At 42.8% G+C, this 17,807-nt stretch overlaps 1 long non-coding RNA gene across 1 annotated transcript in view; it reads right to left on the bottom strand.

The window, feature by feature from the left end:
* Positions 1 to 780: 780 nt before the first annotated feature.
* Positions 781 to 17,807, bottom strand: part of LOC121927280 — a 65,802-nt gene continuing 48,775 nt past the window's right edge. The window contains exons 3-6 of the long non-coding RNA XR_006103167.1: positions 10,440 to 10,576; positions 6,489 to 6,584; positions 5,470 to 5,515; positions 781 to 2,331 (exon numbers count right to left, since the gene is read on the bottom strand). This is a non-coding gene — a long non-coding RNA (uncharacterized LOC121927280). The remainder of the gene's footprint in view (positions 2,332 to 5,469; positions 5,516 to 6,488; positions 6,585 to 10,439; positions 10,577 to 17,807) is intronic.

Here is a 17,807-nt window from a genome sequence, read left to right as displayed (position 1 = left end):
GGCGGTGCTTCCGCACCCCCCTAACCCTAGTGTGCGCTCCGCACGCACAAAATGGCAGCGGCCGTTCCACACGGCCGCCACCATGAGGATGTCACGGCTGCACCGCCTCTATACAGGGCGGCACGGACGTGACATCCTCGCTCCACGCCAGGGCGCATAGTGCGCCCTTAGCGCAGAGCAGGAAGGAGCTCTGTTTCGGAGCTCCTTCCTGTTTGGTCCGCGGGGCGCAGCCTTCAAGCGGCCCCTTTCTCCTCCTCCCTGCCACCACGGGGTGTCCTTGGGGCTTCAAGCCCCAAGGACACCCTTTTCCAGGCTGCGGGGAAGGGGCCTTTTGCCGCTTCCCCGCAGCCTGAAAAGCGGCGGATCGGGGCCTCAGCGGCTGCCGTTCTGGCAGCTGAGGCCCCAATACTCCGGGGAAAGGGGCGGGTACAGCCCGCCCCAAATGGGCGGTTTGTAACCCGCCAGTGTTAAGAAAAGGTATGTTATGTTCTGGTTTCAGTTTTGTTTTTGTTTTTAAAAAGTAATTAATATTAACACATTCCAATCGAATCTAGTCTTCCAGTATTAACATGATTCCATGTCTCTGATAGTTATTCAGAACACAGCAAGGATGAACTGATTGGTATTCAGAAGCAGTGAGGCAGTAGCAATCAGTGAGGCAGTAGCTGCAAAACCAATGAATCAAATCTTCTATCAATTTTATTATTTTTAAAAAATGATAGAAGATTTGATTCATTGGTTTTGCAACCACTTGCCTCAATGATTGCAAGTAGTTACAAAACCAATCAATCGAATCTTCTACCAATTTTATTTTTTAAAAAAATCATGTGCCCATTGGTCACACCATAAGCACAAAGGCAGCGTTGAGTTGGCGGGGGGGGGGGGGGAGGAATGGTGGATTTACCAAAAACTCAGGAAGGATGGTAAACACTCCTCTGCCATTAGTCTCTCCTCTCCAGAATGACATGATTCAGATCCCTCGTTTCTACTTGATGAACACATTTTGGAATCGATTATTTTCAAAAGAACCGTTAGGAAACTAGGGTCTGGAAAACTGGTTTTGTTTTTTGTTTTTGCATTTGCCTCTATCACAACAGAAATTGATCAAAGTAGAATCAACACCACTCAAATGGAAACAACGGTCATATAACCCAATCAGCAATTCGCTTTAACCATAGTGGGAATGCACCCAAGGTCACTCTAAAGTTCAGCAGTGGAACAGCGAGCCTTATGGTAATGGGAACATTGTTTTGAAATTTTCATTGATCAGCCAGATATGCTTCAACAGGTCAAGGAAATATCATTACCTGAACATATGGCATATGTAGCTGTTTTATTTCACTGTTTTTTCACTACAGCTGTGAAGGTGTGGATTGTAATTCTATAAATTAGGTTAGCTCTTTTAGTGTATTCATTCTTCTCTTCAGAATTTGGAAATAAGTTTTGTACTGCACCATTAAGCTCACCTTTAAGTACTTTTAATGATGCACATTAATGTTTTGTTTTTTCTCTCGCTCCATTTTTTTCTATCTTTCAGCATCTCATTCACTTTCTTTCACCTTTAGTTAGACCTAGGTGATCTAAATAAATCTCATAGGTCTGAAATGGACCGGCAGTAAGCACCGGCTTGGGGGATGGCATTTAGATGATGCACGCCCTGATTCCACCTTCAAGCCAGCGGCACGCTGCCCGCCTGACCAGATGGCAGGCAGCATTGTGGCGCTCCAGCAGCACAGTGTTCAGACACTGCAGGAGCACAGAAGAGCGGCAGAAAGGGTGACTTTTTTCCACTCCAAAAAGGTGCGGCATTTAGGGCCGTCTGTACCAGCCCTTAGTCTCCACAATTCACAACTTAAAACTCAATGATCAGAACTGGTAAACTCATATAGGAGTGCAGGAGACAAAGTGGGAGGAGCAGTTAAAACACATGCTTTAAAACTATTTTGCTTACAAAACAATATGGTGAAATTACATACAGACACACAGATGCAGTCATAAAGACACACAGGCACAATCATAACATGTAGTAGTCAGTTAAGTGGCTATTTAACAAGAAAGAACTGTATAGGTTAGTTAAGTAGCTACTCAACAGGAAAGAACTCTAGAAAGTACTGAAAAGCTAGAGGCAGTTGCAGATTAATGAACCTATAAGCTGTCAACACCAACATAATAAAGAGGGCAGTAAAGGAACCATGCACAATTATTTGTTCATAGGGTTCCAAGTCAAGGCTGGCAGTGATCAGGATGTATTCCATATAAAGACAGTAGATCAACTTTTTCCAATGCTTCATGGTTGCCAATGCCATCAGTCGTCGTTCCTGGAAGCTTTTCCTATGGGGTCAACAAAGCATGGATGGGATCATTTAAACACTGATTCAAAGAAAGGATGTGACAAAACATTCTACTGAATTATAGTTACTTTACTATAAACTCAATGAAATAAACCTGTCCTTAGCCAAATTCAGCAGGAATGTCTTCTGCAGATGTTCAACTGAAATGGGACATAAACTAGGGACCCCTACACACACACACACAAAATTTGGCCTAACAAAAACAGTGTTAATATATCAGACATTTGTAGGAGGTGAAAGTGAGAAAACAGACTTCTGAGCCTTGATTTCTATTGGAAGTCCTAAGCAGAGTAGACCAATTGAATTTGACGTTGAATGATTCACTTAAATAAATGCCACTGATTCATTGATTCAATGAGTCAAATCTAGCTTTCAATAAGATCCAGCCCCAACTGTTTCAGAACAGAATTTTTCATGAAGCTCAAAAATGAATCATTCTGCACACTTAGTCCTAAAAGTATTCTCCTGTACATTTTCGGTATTCCCTTGTCATACCTGATATCATGACATAGCGATAAAAGGCCTCCAAACACTGAGGGAATAGTGTTTATGTATGTAACTATTAAGTACTGTAGGTGCTTCGAGTCTTTTGTGTATCTTTGGGTGTGGAGTTTAAATGAAATCTGTTTAGTGAATGATGTCATTAGTAGCGTAGCATATAGTTTGCATTTAATTTGTGTTTGGTAACAGTATTCCAGGGCTGTATTTCATGCCAATTTGTTGCTTGTTCGTGATTCCACTGCAAAGCCTGCCACAAAACAGGAACATCCCCATCAGTACTATTTTCTCAAATTTCAATTGTATTCTAGAGAACTTCAGCGGTGCACTATTGCACATTCATAATTAACAGTCTTGCTTCAAGATGGAATCTGAATATATTATGTAAGATTGGTGGCGTTTTTTTTAAATACAGTAAAATGCAGATTATTTTTCTGAAATGGGTGGAAAACCTGTAGTTTTCCAGATGTTGTTGATCTCCATCAGGAATGATTGGACTTCTTATCCAAAAATATCTGGACCACAACAGTGCAATGCGGCAGTTCAATGCAATTTTAGGCTCCAACAATAGAATTATAGTGTCTAGATCAAGGGAAGTAATAGTGCCACTATATTCTGCTCTGGTCAGGCCCCACCTGGAATATTGTGTCCAATTCTGGACACCACAATTCAAAAAGGATGTTGAGAAACTGGAGCGTGTCCAAAGTAGGGCGACTAAAATGGTGCAGGACCTGGAAACCATGTCCTATGAGGAACAACTTAGGGAGCTGGGGATGTTTAGCCTGGAGAAGAGAATGTTAAGAGGTGATATGATAGCCCTGTTTAAATACTTGAATGGATGTCATATTGAGGAGGGAGCTAGCTTGTTTTCTGCTGCTCCAGAGACTAGGACCCGGAGCAATGAATGCAAGCTCCAGGAAAAGAAATTCCACCTCAACTTTAGGAGTAACTTCCTGACAGTAAGGGCTGTTCGGCAGTGGAACAAACACCCTCGGAGTGTAGTGAAGTCTCCTTCCTTAGAGGTTTTTAAACAGAGGCTGCATGGCCATCTGTTGGGGATGCTTTGATTTATATTTCCTGCAGGGCAGGGGGTTGCACTGGATGGCCCTTGCGGTCTCTTCCAACTCTGTGATTCTGTAATTCTATGACTACAACTTCACCCACTCATTTAATACATTTCTTACACTTTCCCCCAGAACTAGACCCAAGGTGACATCAGCTGTATGTGTAATGTGTACAAATGTGTAGATTTGTATGAAATCTATTTGCTGCTGCCTTCAAACAAGCAGACTTCTGAGCAAATTGCCCGCTTTACACATCTGAAAAAAAATAAAAGGCAATTAGCTCATTTAAAAGGCTTGATATATGACTACTGAGGCAGGGGGAGGGGAGAAGGAAAGAGAAAAGAAGTTATAGATCATACAGTGTGGCCGCGTAATACACGAGAGTGCTTCACGTGGCTTTCAGCATACGCTGAAAGCCGCGCAGGGAGGAAGGGGCAGCATATCCCATAGGGACAAATGGGGTGTGTGCCTGTGGCGTGCGTGCACTGCTGCACCACCACACCACCGCGTGCACGAGCCCCATTCATTTAAATGCAGCTCGAGCATAGGTGGTATTTGTTTTACGCGGGGGAGTCCAGAACGTATCCACCGCATAAACAAAGGGTGAACTGTACTTCCAAATCAAAGGTTTGGAGGTTTGTCCACCTGTCCTTGACGGGGTCACGCTTCCCCTGAAGGACTCTGTTCGCAGTCTGGGGGTGCTCTTGGACTCATCTCTCCACCTCACATCTCAGGTGGATGCGACGGTCAGGAGTATCTGTTATCAGCTTCGGTTGATACGCCAGCTGCGACCCTACCTGGGCCGGGGGGACCTTGAAACTGTAGTACACACTCTGGTAACCTCTCGTTTGGATTTCTGCAATGCGCTCTACATGGGGCAACCCTTGTATCATACCCGGAAGCTTCAGTTGGTTCAGAACATGGCAGCAAGGCTGGTCACTGGATCTTCCAGGGCTAGCCACATAACACCAGTACTTGAAGATCTTCATTGGCTGCCTATTCGCTTCCGGGCGCAATACAAGGTGTTGGTCGTTACCTATAAAGCCCTAAATGGCTTGGGCCCAGGGTACTTAGAGGACCACCTCTCTCCATATAATCCGCCCCGCACTCTCAGATCTGGGGATAAACATCTTTTAAAAGTTCCAGATGCGAGACGAGCTGTCACCACGCAAAGGGCCTTCTCAATAGCGGCCCCTAAGCTCTGGAACTTGATCCCCGATGAGCTCCGCTCGACCCCTTCCCTAGCCCAATTTAAAAAAGGGCTGAAAACGTATTTGTTCAAACAGGCTTACCCCCAATAGCCCTATTATGTTCCCCTCCCCCATTGCTAGCCTGGATGCTTGGAAATGCTATTGTGTATTGTTGTTTTTATCCTGATATTGTAACTGTTTTTATTGTATTTTATCTGTTATTGGGATGATATATCCCATTATTGTACGCCGCCTTGATCCCTGGAAAGGCGGGATAGAAATAAAACTTTTATTATTTATTATTATTATTAAAACTTAGGTTGTTTTGATAAATGTTCTACATTCTTTCCACAAGACTATTCATACCTGTATCCAGTGACAAGTTCCTGAAGATTAATCATTTTCACCACGCCTAGAAAACAATGGAGAAATATAGCTATCATTGAATCATAGAGTTGGAAGAGACCGCAAGGGCCATACAGTCCAACCCCCTGCCATGTAGGAACTCACAATTAAAGCATCCCCAACAGATGGCCATCCAGCTTCTGTTTAAAGACCTCCAAGAAAGGAGACTCTACACTCTCTGAGGAAGTGTGTTCCACTGTCGAACAGCCTTTACTGTCAGGATGTTCCTCCTAATGTTAAGATGGAATATCTTTTCCTGTAGCATGCATCCATTGTTCCTTGTTTTAGTCTCTGGAGCAGCAGAAAACAAGCTTGCTGCATCCTCAATGTCACATCCCTTCAAATACGTAAACAGGGCTATCATATCACCTCTTAACCGTCTCTTCTCCAGGCTAAACATTCCCAGCTCCCTAAGTTGTTCCTCATAGGACATGGTTTCCAGGCCCTTCACCACTTTAGTCACCCTCCTTTGGACACGCTCCAGTTTCTCAACATCCTTTTTGAATTGTGGTGCCCAGAACCGGACACAGTATTCCAGGTGATGCCTGACCAAAGCAGAATACAGTGGCACTATTACTTCTTTTGATCTAGACACTGAACCTCTACTGTGGGCCCTTTTAGCTGTCACATCACACTGTTGACTCATGTTCAACTTGTGGTCTACTAGGATTCCTAGATCCCTTTCACATGTAGTCTTGTTAAGTCAGGTGTCCCCCATCCTATATCTATGCATTTTTTTTCCTTCCTAAGTGCAGTACATTACATTAGTAATCATATGGCCAGCAGCTTATGGAGAGTAAGGATCACTTTCAGGTAATCTGATAAATCTATTTTACTTCAGGTAATCAGACAAATCTATTTTTCTTTTAATTACACATAATTAATAATGCTTGCAAGATGCAGCCCTGAAATCCTGACTTGAAAGGTTACAGAAAGGCTGAATATGGAGTCAATCATGTTGGATCAAGGCACATTCCTACCTGGAAAGTGATGGCAACTTAAAGATTCTTGATTGATTGATTGATATGCCACCTTTCTCTTGGAGTGGGACCCAAGGCAGCTCACAAAAAAATCAGCTATAAACATTAAAATGTTAAGAACAATTAAAATCAGCAGATTAAAACAAAAGATTATAAAGAATTTTAAATAATTAAAAAGCATACAAAAGTTAAAAATAGTGCACCTCTTCTATAAGAACCCCCCCCCCACGCAAGCAATTAGATGTCAAAGCCTACTTGAACAGAATGGTCCTTGCATGCTGGTGAAAGGAGAGCTGAGTGAGGGGCCAGTGTAGTCTCCCATGGCAAGGAATTCCACACGATGGGAGCAGCCACTGATTCAACTTGACTAGAGATTTAATTAATTGGATGAATGCAACCAAAGGCAGGAGAAGGTTTTTTTTTTTAATCCCTTGCAAAGCAATTGGAGGCAGGAGTGAGTGCACATTATAATTCCATTGCTAGGAGGGCTAGAAATTAGAAAAAGACCAGGGGGTCATTCAGATGTTGTCTTTTTTAGTGGAACAATGTAAATAACCTCATTTATGCATTCTAGGTTTCTTATTCATACTATGGAACAGCATCTCTGTGAGTTCGGTTGCTACAAAAACACTGTTTTTACCTGCGAGGACACCTCTCTAGGAATCTCTAGGTCCTCCAGTGCAACTCTGTGGTCAATGTCCATCATACACTGACCATAGAATGGCACTGGCGTAGCTACAAATAGTCTTTCAGTGCAACTTTTAGTTAAAGTTGACCACAGAGTTGCACTGGAGGACCTAGACAGTCCTAGAGAGCACATATTAATGAAATCCATGAATAATCAAAGCCGCAAATATCAAAGCCGCAAATATGGAGGGATGACTGTATAATTCATTATAGCAAGGGGGAGGGAGCTTCTGGAGATTCTTTCCTTGAATGCTTATAAGGCCTTTGAAAGGGTGGAGTGGAATAAATATGGATGTGGGAAACTATTTTACTCAGTGATCAACAAGGCAGAGAAAGAGAGAATTGGTGAAAGTGTGGTTTAAACAGGGGGACTGGAAGTCCCTGATAGTCATAGATTTGCTGCATCAACTTCTTCCATTACTGAACAGTGATGCAGAAAAGGTATACATTGAAAATGAGTTATTATAAGATGAATTTTTACATCACATATTTTATTTAGATCAGAGAAATATGTATCAGTAATAAACAATCCCTTTCTTGAGACCAATTTACTAATTTGAAATGCATGACATAATTATTAAATTCTTGGAATCTCCTTGTTAATTCCTATCCTGATATGTCCACTTTTCTTTCATCCAAACAAAATATTGGATTCATGTTGAATAACTGATTTTTCTCCCACAAGGCAAAAGAATAGTGGACTAACAAGTATGAGATGAGCTGCCCTCTATTCTGAATTAACAATTTCATATACTGTATATACCAGGCCCTGCATTTTCTGAGTGGGTATTCCCACTTGAAGCTACCAGGATGCTTTTTACATTAAAAATAATATTGTAAAGTATGGCTTTGTACAGACCTCCCAGAAAGGGAGGCCTCCCAGCGCCTTTTTTCCCCTACAGGGAAACCGCAGTGGCCAAACCGTGTGGCTTCCCTGCGAAGGAAAAAGAACCTGTGAAGAGCGGATTCTTTTTGTGCCGCGCCAGTTACGCTGGACTGCACCAATGGCGCACTCATGATGTAACTGGTGCGGCGCGATGTGCGGACATCACATCACAATGGCAGTGCAAATACACAACAATGTGTATAAATAACTGGTATAACAGACTCTGGAAATTTATGGAATCATAGAATGATAGAGTTAGAATAGACCACAAGGGCCATCCAGTCCAACACATGGCCATGCTGGAATACATAATATGGCACTTAGTCTGGACCCCCCCCCCTTCGCAAAATCCTGGCTACGTCCCTGATCCTCAATATGACATCCCTTCAAATATTTAAACAGAGCTATCATGTCACCCCTTAACCTCTTCTCCAGGCTAAACACACCCAGCTTCCTATGCCACTTCTCTTGGTGCATGCATTCCAAACTGTTTACCATTTTGGTCATCCTCCTCTGGACAAGTTCCAGCCTGTCAATATCCTTCTTCAATTGTGGTGCTCACAACTGGACACAGTATTCCAGGTGAGGCCTGACCAAAGCAGAGTAAAGTGGCATCCATCGGGACACTGTGCTCCTATTGATGCAGCTTAGAATCACATTGGCCTTTTTAGCTGCTGCATCACACTGTTGACTCATGTTCAGTTTGTTGTTTATTAAGACACCTAGATAACTTTTGTATGTACTGTTGTCAAGCCAGGTGTCCCCCATCCTATATCTGAGCCCTTCATTTTTTTTCCTGCCTAAGTGTAGTACCTTATATTTCTCCCAGTTGAAATTCATTTTGTTAGCCTATCTTTTTAATCTGTTAAGGTCATTTTGAATTCTGATCCTGTTCCCCTCCTAATTTGGTGTCATCTGAAAATTTGATAAGCATATCCACTATTCCATCATCCAAGTAATTTATAACGATGTTGCATAGCACTGGACTGAGGACAGAACCCCGTGGTACCGCACTAGTTACTTCTCTCCAGGATGAAATGGGGTTCTCTGACAAAAACCAACATACCAAACTAGATTAACAAAACAAGAGACAGACAATCACTGTTTTGAGTAAGTCTGGACAGATTTTATCAGTCATATGAATCACAAGGAACAGGATCAGAAAAGTCCACCTATATTGCATTGCATCTATGTACAGAATCAATACTTAACATATTGTGTTAGGATGGTGGCCAGAATTCACTGAGGTAGTTATGATGTATAACCTAGAATTGCACATTTGTGACTGGTGCATATTCATGATCCCTACATATTGGCTAGTTTAGAGACCATAAAAGTCTCCCAACCCCCACTTATTGTGCAGCAACTGCTACAAGTGGCAGGGATCTTGTTCCCCTGTCGATCCAGACAGCTGGCTGATGTTTCTATTCCTACTTCCACAAGCAATCTCAGGTGCATGGGGAATTTCAGCAAGTACCCTGCTTCTAACTGTTGCACCAGAGATTGCTCATGAGGTTGTGTGGAAACATCAGTTGGCTGCTTCCCAACCCCTGGTACTCCTGTGGCTACTGCCCGATAAGTGAGGACTGAGGTTCGGGTTGGATGATGCTACTCAGCTACATAACTAAAGCAGTTGCCTAGTTAAGTAAGTAGAATCATGGCCAATATCCACAGGAGAGCAGAGAAAGGCTGCCCCCAGAGCCCATCATGGCCTGCCTTCACACCTTCTTTCAGAAAGTGCAACCACTTCCCTCTGTCCTGGTATTTTCAGCTCAAGAGAAGAGTCACATAATGATGAATTTGTGAGCTTTAAGAGAAGTGGGATAATGTTAGCACTGAGAAGGGTAAAGAGCAGCGGGGACTTGGGCAGAAAAGATTAAGCATCTTTTCCTAGGAAGGAAGAACTGCTGCTACAGGATGTTTTCCTTTATGTTGCACTAGTCTGAGGCTCTTTCATGTCTCATTTTTAAAAAATCCATGCTGCTGCTGTCTGAGGAAATTCTGGAACAATGTTGAAATGTGATTATTAATTCACATTACAAACCATTCTTAATTCTTATTTTTTTTCTGGGTTTTTCGGGCTATGTGGCCATGTTCTAGCCAGAAAAACACACACACACACAAAAAAAACTATGGATGCCGGCCATGAAAGCCTTCAACTTCACATACTTAATTCTTGTTTATAAAAATGTTCTTCCCAAGAAAGTGCATACATAACAACATCTTTGGTAATTACTCATTCCAACTTTAATTAAAAATATTTTCAAAAACAGACAAATCTGCCATGAATATTTTTAAAGGCAAAAAGTAGCTGATTACTTTTCAGACTGACTCAGTAAAAATTTGTGTAAACCCCATTCAGTATGAAAAATACTTACCTTCCAGGTGTTGCTCTAGAAAAGTATGCACAAACCATTTGTACCTTGTGCAGATCCCGTTTACTGTACCTCTGATCCTGAAGGCTTAATACTCTTGCTCTTATAAAGACCTGGTCTCTTCCTTGACATTTCACCACCTACCACACAATAACAGCTCATTATGCCAAGCCAGAGTTATAATAAATCTGAGGCTTAATACATGTTGTAACAGACATTAGCATGTGGTTCTGTGTGTTTCCACACGAAGTGGTGCTTATGCACAACATCTTCTATACATCCTTTTGGAAAGGCAGGATATAATTAAAATCTATTATTATTATTATTATTATTATTATTATTATTATTATTATTATTATATTATGTATGATATGCTAGGGAGGGGGAGATCTGACTAACCATTTAACAGTATATATGTAAATCTACCTTTAATCATTTACAACAAGGAAACAATGCCAAAAATATTGCTAGCCAATGAGGAATAGTGATGTGTGGCATGGAGATACTTTTTTGGGTTGTATGGGCAGTTTGTGTGTATATGTAAATAATAAATCATAATAAGTGTAATTTGGAAGGGATGGCTGCATGGATGCATTGGATTGAATGAGTATTATCTGATGTGGATTGGTGGAGAGTTTTGCATGTTATCTCCTAAGCATTATCACTTTTCAGGATGTGAGGGGTTTGGATCACTCTCTTTTTATGTTGTATAAGATAAGGTTATACATTTGTACCTAAGATAAAACCTCTGCCTTATATTCAGTGTCTTGAGCAAGTTATTGGTCTTTTGTTACTAGCCAGGCCCCATTCTGTGGTATTCCTCAGCACAAGCTTCCCATATTTTGAAGTATGTGCTCATTACAAAACGACTTGTAATCATTAATTAGTTTGTTGATCACCGGCTTTACCGTAAGTAGCCAAAACTACATCTGTATATTACCCTAACATGGCATCCCTGTATCAAGCACATTATTTCAACAACAACAACAACAACAACAAAATAGCAAGGAAGCTTTGATGCTTTTAAAATTCATTATCAGACTGATACTGCAAGAAACAATATATACTAAAATATCTAGAACATCTACAGTCTTGGTTCAAGTCAAAGTTTTGTTTTTTCACTATCCTCTACTATTTCATTAAATTATTTGTTTAATTATAAGACAGCTGATGTGGTGTAGTGCTATGTGGTTGTTGTTGCATTCTTTTAAGCCATTTCTGCCTTATGGAGACCCTAAGGCTACCCTACCATGGAGGTTTTTTTGGCAAGATTTGTTCAGAGGAGGTTTTCCATTGACTTTCCCTGACACTGACCATATATTTGACTTATGCAAAATCACCCAGTGGGTTTCGTAGCTGAGCTGGGAATTGAATCCTTAGCCCTTATCAGATGAGTGTGGAACTGGGGGTCTTCTGCACTGGGCGATTCGAATTCGCGTTATTTCGCACAATACCATCATACCAGCATTCGAATGGCCCAATCCGCACTCACGTGAATGCGCGAGCTGCCGAACTGAATGCGTACTGGCTCCTCTTTTTGGAGCGTGTTGGCCAGTGTGCTGATAAGGGGATTGGCGATATCCTGGATTGGGGCTCTGTTCGATCTCAGTGCGAATGGGTCTGGTGTGACTACCCAGTCCTGAATTCCATCGCAAGACCCCCAGATTCCAATTTTTACTTCCAGTGGGTCTTTCCTCTTGCGGGTTCGGGGGGGGGGGGGGGGGGGGCGGTTCCAGCGGCCTCCTCCTCCTCCTCCCGGCTTGAGAGGCATCCCTGGCTGCATCCCGGACAGGGAAGAGGTGCGGGGGCTGCTGGAATCGTGCTTCCAGCGGCCTCCTCCTCCTCCTCCTGGCTTGAGAGGCATCCCTGGCTGCATCCCAGGCAGGGAAGAGGCGCTGGGGGCAACGGGAATCGCGGTTCCAGCAGCCTCCTCCTCCTCCTCCTGGCTTGGGAGCCAGCCTAGGCTGCCTCTCAAGCCGGGAGGAGGAGGAGGAGGCCGTTGGAACGGCGGCGATCGCCGTGATTCTAGCGGCCCAGCGCCTGTTCCCTGCCTGGGATGCAGCCCAGGCTGGATCCCAAGCCGGGAGGAGGAGGAGGAACTCTTAATCAAAGCATCCCCATTTACTTAGATGGCCATCCAGCCTCTTTGACAGCTGCTGGAACTGCTCCCCCCCCCCCCCAATACATACTCACACACTCACACACACACACACGTAGAACCGGGCATGCTTTTTGTTGCAAGGGAAGGTCATGGTAACATTAAAACCAAGCAGGAATGTAGAGAGGAAACAGTAATGGGCACGTTGTTACGCGATTGTTAATGTGCATGAGCAGGCTCTCCAGTGTTTACCGGGCTGTCATGACGGGACCTCCCCTTTCACCCCGGAAGCGTTTAAGGTCGCAACCCATGCAGGGCACCACTGAGCATGTGCGAGGCGGCCGATACGAATCGGCCAATCCTCATGTTGAGCACCGGTGTGACAAAACATTCTGCATTGAATGCACTTCGCGCGAATGCAGATTGGCCAATTTGAATCCTGCCAATGCGGAAGGACTCCCAGGTATGACAGTACTTTGCGAAATAACGCAAATTCGAATCGCCCAATGCAGAAGACCCCCAGTTCCACACTCATCTGATAAGGGCTCTTGTCTCCAGAGTCTCAGTCTAACACTCAACCACTATGCCACACTGACTCTCAGTAGATCGCAATATGTTTGGCCACATGTCCAGAGCCACTCCAGATTTTTGTTAAAGAGTTAAAGTACAGTACTTACAATTACATTGATCCATGGATAAGTCCTAGGAGCCCTAGTGGCACAGTACTTAAATGCCTGAACTGCAGCCAATCACTGAAAACCACAAGGTTGCAAGTTCAAGACCACTCTTCCTCAGAGTGTAGTGGAGTCTCCTTCCTTACAGGTCTTTAAACAGAGGCTGCATGGTCATCTGTTGGGGATGCTTTGATTGAGAATTCCTGCATGGTAGAAGGGGGTTGGACTGGATGGCCCTTGTGCTCTCTTTCACCTCTATGATTCTGTGATTCTGTATAATGCCTGTCTTTTAAAACTATAAAAATATAGACTTGAAGCTTGAAGTTATTTGCTGAGAGAAGAGCTTACTAGTATTGTGCAATTTGGTTCATGGTCAAATATATGTGTTTAATGTGTGTGTGATACTTATGTTAAGCATATATGTTTGAGATAAAAACATTTGCATGCAATCAGTGTTGGGATATGTTTCTCAAAGGCCTATGGTTTGTTCAGAAGGTAAACTGCAAAATATGAAAAAGAAACAAAAGAAAAGAAAAAAGAAAAAAAATACAATATGTTTTCTACCAATTTAAAGCCAACTTTTTTAGTTCATTCTGTACTAGGCCAGCCTTTGAAAAAACTATATATTTTACCATGGCTCAGTTTCTTTGAACCTTAAGAAGGGAGGTGCCAGAACTGTGTTCTCTGCATTTTAAACATGACAAGTAAAAGCTTATTGCAAATGAATTTTAATAGTTTAAGTTAAGAAATACTAGTTAAGTAATTTCACATTCAAGATTCTTTGCATGTCTTTACCTACTGTCAATCACTTGCCTTTGCAGAATAATTTTGCTTCCTAATTTAGAACTCTTTATGAAGGAAAACCTAAAGGTATTTTATTTTATTTTATTTGTATGCCAACTTTCTCCCAGGGGGGACCCAGATAAGATCAGTGGTGGTGGACTGGTGGATTATATTTGATTTTAAACCTATTAAGAATGGGAAATCTCAAAAAGTCGGATCAGTTCTTTCTTTAACCTAGATGATAGGACTTCACTCAGTGATGACACTGGGTTCCCAAAGCTCAGAATAGTTAGTTTATGGTTTCAAACAAGTAGAACACACTAGTAGAACACACACTCCCTCAGAGAGTACTGGAGTCTCCTTCTTTAGAGGTCTTTAAACAGAGGCTGGACGGCCATCTGTTAGGGATGCTTTGATTGTGAGTTCTTGCATGGCAGGGATTGGACTGGATGGCCCATGTGTCTCTTCCAACTCTCTGATGCTATGATTCTAGGATTAGAGACAGAAATACAGTGATAAATTGCAACCATATCATCCCCCCCCCCCCACTTTGCCAGCAGAAAACCATTCTGCTAGTCCTCTGCTGGCAAGGGGGTGTGATAAGGTTGAAACTTATCACTGTGCCTCTTGCTCTATCTCATCATTGTCAGAGGTACATTTAGGGAGACATGTGAGAGGGCTTTCTCAATGACTACTCCCAGGAATCTCCTTTTGCCAGGAGGTAAAAGCCTTTCAGTTTAAATAGGCATTTGATGTACAATGGCTGTGTGAAAAAATTTTAAATGGAGGGTGGCTGTATTTTCCCCAATATCATTACAGTGGTGCCTCGGGTTACGAAAATAATTCGTTCCGCGGCCGCTTTCGTAACCCGAAAAGCCTTCGTAAGCCGAAAACCCATAGGCGCTAATGGGGAAAAAAGCCGCGGCTCTGCCGCGGCTCCATTTAAAATAGCGCCGGAGTTTTTTCGTAACCCGAAAAAACTTTCGTAACCCGAAACAATAAATCCCTATGGGATTTTTTCGTATCCTGAAAAATTCGTAACCTGGGTATTTCGTATCCCGAGGTACCACTGTATGTTTTTATGTTTTTATAGCTTTCAGTGGTTTAACAAAATGGCCTGTTTAATTCAATTTTTATTTTTTATAATCAGGTGTTTAGCTCTGTTTTGTTTTAACTTTGTACACTCACCCCTTCCAATTCGTGAGTGATCCATTCCGGACCTCCTCGCAAATCAGAAATATTACAGATAGTCAGGCCCCATTGGTTATAATGGGGGCACACACCCCATTTTGTTCCTCCCCGCTTGCCATCCGCAAAGGACCAAAATGGCAGATCCCAAGTCTTCAAACTGGGAGGGATGAGTGTATAAACTGCCTTGGGCTCATGTTGGGAGAAAGTTGAGATATTAAATAAATAAATAAATAAATATAGGTCTGCATAAATTATACACAGAATTTATCATACAGAAAGTGGGATAAGATTGAGAGGAAAGAAGAATGAATATTGCAAGAAGAAACAGTAACAATTGAAGATGTGTATTCAGTATGATACCCTATTATCTGGCAGGAAACAGCAGAAACCTGGAATGTCTATTCAGGGAGGCTAAGGAAAAACTGGATTGTAGCAGAATGCAGACACACACACATGGTGTTTATCTGAATGGTCAGGACAGATTAGGGATTATGTCAGTGATGGCGAACCTATGGCACGCGTGCCAGAAGTGGCACTCAGAGCCCTCTCTATGGGCACATGTGCCATTGCTGCACCACAGAGTTTGCCAGAGTTTGTTACTAGAAAGCCAGAGGGACACGGCACTTTGCAATAAATAGGTGGGCTTTGGGTTGCAGTTTGGGCACTCGGCCTCTAAAAGGTTCACCATCACTGGATTATGTTGATGCACTACTCACCCCACTACTCAATAGCCTTTCTGCCTGAGCTAATCAGGGTGGTATTGGGAGTGGTGCTGAAGTTGCCACATCTTGTGATGCTGGGGAATTTCAGCATTCATGCTGAATATTCAACATTCTACCCTGTCAGGAGTGACCCAGGACTTCATGTCCACCATGATAACCATGAGTTTGTTTTAAGTTTATCTGGTCCCACTCATGCTGCTGGGCACACTCTAGACCTAGTTTTCTGTACAGGGAGGGATGGTGGTGATCTGGAAATGGAGGCACTTTCTGCAGAATTTTTGTCATGGACAGATCACTTCTTGGCAAGATTTAGATTTACTGGGATTTGGAACCTCTGAGGGGTGGGGACCATAAGCCCTGGGAGGTTTATGGATTCAGATGAATTCCTGGCATCTTTTGGGGAGTTTGCTGCTGCCAAAGCCCTGGATGATCCTTGGTATAGGCAAATAGCCAGGGCAGTTGACATGATCACTCCTAAACTAGCCCCCTAGTTTTCTAAGGAGCTGGCAGCAATGAAATGAGTGAGATGAAAACTAGAACAACATTGGCAGAAAACAGGCTAAAATGTTGTCCTTGTTTGTCCTGTGTTGATGGATTTTCTTCAATTTGTACAGCCTAGGGTTGTGGGCAGGATCCTTGGAGAGGCAAGAGCATTCACATATGTGCTAGACCTTTGCCCTTCCTTGACTTATTAAACAGGCCAGAGGGAGACTGGCTGAATGGGTAAGGGAAGTGATTAATGCCTCTTTGCAACAAGGTAGCGTCCCAATGCCCCTGAAGGAGGCTGTTGTAAGAACTCTTCTGAAAAAAAGTTCCCCAGATCTTACTATACTGGATAACTATAGGCTCTAACTTCCCATTCTTGGGCAAGATATTGGAGCAGGTAGTGCCTTCACAACTACAGGGGTTCCTGGATGAGATGGATTATCTAGATCCATTTCAGTCAGGTTATGGAACAGAGGCAGCTTTGAACTCCTTAGTGGATGACCTATGAAGGGAACTGGATGGGAGGGGAGTATGTCCCTGTTGATTCTGCTCGGCCTCTCAGTGGCTTTCAGTACCATCAACCATGGTATGCTTCTGAGCTGCCTCTCTGGAATGGAGCTTGTAGGTACTGTCCTATAGTGGTTCTGTTTTTTTCCTGGGAGGAGGGGTGCTCTCAGAGGGTGGTGCTGGTGTTCTTGTTCAATTCCTTGACCATTGGCCTGTAGGGTTCCTCAGCATCCAGTCTTGTGTCCTATGCTATTTAACATCTATCTGAAACCTCTGGAAGAGATCATCCAGAGTTTTGGGGTGCAGTTTCACTAGTATGCTGACGATACCCAGCTCTATTACTCCTTTCCACCCAAATCAAAGGAAGATGTTTCTGTGCCTGGCAGTCGTAATGGACAGGATGAAGATGAATAAATTGAAGTTTAATCCAAACAAGGAATAGGTGCTCCTGCTCAGTCAAAAGAGGGATCTGAGAATATAGGTACAGCCTGTGTTAAATGGGGCTACACTCCCTTTATTCAAACCCTGAACCTGGAAGCCCAGGATTCAGCAGTGACCGAGACTACATTTAAACAGCTAAAGCTATTGCACAAATGGCTGAAAGAGCTGTTTCTGGAGATGTTGAATCTGGTCATGGTATCACATGCTTTGTGTACATCCCATTTGAATTACTGTAATGTGCTCTATATGGGGCCACTTTTGAAAAGTGCTCAGAAACTTCAGTTGGTCCAAAGAACTGCAGCCAGATTGCTAACCTGGGAGAGAGCATACAGCCTTGTTGCGACAGTTCTATGGAAATGCCTGTCCATTTCCAGGCACAATTCAAAAAGCTTTTAATGTATTGAAATTTTTTTTACTGTTTTAATCTGACAAATTAATTGCTTTTAGATAACTTTTTATTTATATTTTT

Source organism: Sceloporus undulatus, chromosome 3 (assembly GCF_019175285.1).
Source record: "Sceloporus undulatus isolate JIND9_A2432 ecotype Alabama chromosome 3, SceUnd_v1.1, whole genome shotgun sequence".
Classification (NCBI taxonomy): Eukaryota; Metazoa; Chordata; class Lepidosauria; order Squamata; family Phrynosomatidae; genus Sceloporus; species Sceloporus undulatus.
This window is presented reverse-complemented; position numbering and strand designations above follow the sequence as displayed.